The sequence below is a fragment of the Octopus bimaculoides genome, chromosome 2 (genome assembly GCF_001194135.2).
Source record: "Octopus bimaculoides isolate UCB-OBI-ISO-001 chromosome 2, ASM119413v2, whole genome shotgun sequence".
Taxonomy (NCBI): domain Eukaryota; kingdom Metazoa; phylum Mollusca; class Cephalopoda; order Octopoda; family Octopodidae; genus Octopus; species Octopus bimaculoides.
In genome coordinates this window covers 186,113,077-186,115,499 of record NC_068982.1, presented here as the reverse complement: position 1 = coordinate 186,115,499, position 2,423 = coordinate 186,113,077, and positions in this window count along the sequence as shown.

Here is a 2,423-nt window from a genome sequence, read left to right as displayed (position 1 = left end):
ATAATGATGGTGGTGGGATGACGGTGGTAATAGCGATGGTGGTGGTGGGAGTTGTAAGTGGTGGTAACGTTACACCCCACCCCCACCCGGTTCTCATTTTATTCTCCCCAGTCTGCAAGACACGATATCTCGAAGGAAGTATGACAATACACATGACGTGTTGCTTGTTCCAAATAAGGAAACTCAGCTAAGCCGTGTATTTATTGTTTGATTTCCGGTGACATGTGACCAAGAACTTCCGCACCATTGAAAATATCATTTCCGGTTAATCCAAAGATAACACTGGTCAACAAGTATTTCTCATCAAGCATATCCCAAGGTGGACTTAGTGCAGTTTTTAATGCTGATTTCAAATATACAATTAGTTTTTTGACATCACTTACAGTATTCAAGATGAGAATGTTTTTGGGTTTTAGCTCATTCCAAATAATAACGTGTATGCATGTATTTCATTTACATCATGGAAACACACCTTTAAAATAAAGTACATTATTCATTACTGCATAGTTCAGATGCAATATTTTATCATCTTAAATTAACCAATCAAGTTTTGTCTCATGAAATAGGTATTTCAACATTTCAAATTGTCCAGTCATAATTGGTCTGATGAAATATTTCCTCACTTCAAATTCTATATAATTATAACCGTTTGTATCTATTTCCTTACTTGTTTTACAGTGTTAACAATGTCAAGACAGTGTAGAAATCGTCCTGACGTGTTTTGTTATGTCTGTGGACAATTTATTGTGAAAGCTCAAAAACGTACAATAACATTAGAGATCAAGAAGATTTATAAGCTAGATTTTGACTGTCCTCCTGGAGATCAGGACAAGTTATAGGCACCACATTTTATCAGCTCAACTTGCTCAAATGACTTACGTGGCTGGTTCAATATTAAGAAGTCTATGCATTTTGCTATTCCAATGATATGGAGGGAGCCGAAAGACTATTTTAATGACTGTTATTTTTGCAAAGTAAATGTCACAGGATTTTCTATGAAGAATTAACACAAAATGTGTTCCCCAATTTGAATACTGCAATGAGTCCTGTGCCTCACAATCGAAGACTGCCAATTCCAGTTCCACCAGATGATGGTATTGAAACATGAGATGATGATGCTGACTGTCATGATAGTGCTGCTGAGGAAAATTACGTGGCTGATGACAATAACTTTGAACTTGAGGAAATTTTCCCAAGCTGAATTGAATGACCTTGTCAGAGACCTATCCTTCTCAAAAGATAAAGCAGAACTGTTGGCATCAAGACTGAAGAAGTATCTGCTTGAGCACGGTGTTCGTACAATTAATTTTCGGCAGAGAAATGTGGTTCTACAAACGTATTTTTCTGTTGAAGACCCGTTTTGCTTTTGCATTAACATCGATGGACTTTTCGAGTGTTTATCACAAAATCATGATCCTGCAGAGTGGCGTTTGTTTATTGACTCTTCAAAACGAAGTTTAAAAGCTGTACTTCTCCATAATGGTAATTTGAAGCCCTCCATTCCTATTGCACACTCCGTTCATCTTCATGAATCATATGAGAATATGGAACTTTTACTTCATGCCATTGCCTATGAAAGATACTCATGGAAAATATGAGGAGATTTAAAAGTCATTGGAATGTTAATGGAAATACAGTCAGGTTTCACAAAATACTGTTGTTTCTTGTGTCTATGGGATAGTTGGACAACTGACAGATATTATTTGGAATCAAATTGGCAGACAAGAACATCATACCAACCAGGACTGCCTAGCGTCAAGAATACACCTCTTGTAGATCCATGTAATGTCCTATTGCTTCTTTTGTACAGAAAGCTTGGACTGATGAAACAGTTTGTAAAGACACTAGGGAAGAGAAATGTCAGAAGGTTTGAGTATATTGTAGAAAAGTTACCCAAAACCATACAGGCGAAGTTGAAAAAAGGTATCTTTGTCGGACCCCTAATTAGAGAAGTACTCAAAGATGTCAACTTCAAGACAATACAGGAAGAACTGGAACTGCCTGCCGGGAATGTTTTCAATTGGATCTGTGAGAATTTCTTGGGCAACAAAAAGGCAATGGACTACAAAGATGGCCTCAAGAATCTTCTGAAATGGGACTCAGCAATGGGTTGTCGCATGTCATTGAAAGTTCACTTCTTGGACTCCCTTCTGGATTTCTTCGCAGATAACCTTGTAGCAGTGTCTGATGGATATGGTGAAAGATTTCACTAGGACATTAGTGTTATGGTGAAACGGTACCAAGGCTTCTGGAATGACAGTGTGCTGACTGACTACCGCTGGACATTTTACCATGGATCAACCAGATCAGGAACACCACAGGAAATCCAAGTCACAATGTTTCTAACTCCGTTGTTCTTTGTCTGTTTTGTCTGACCAATTGTTTTTATGTAGAATGATACTGATGATTTTTAACTCAATAAA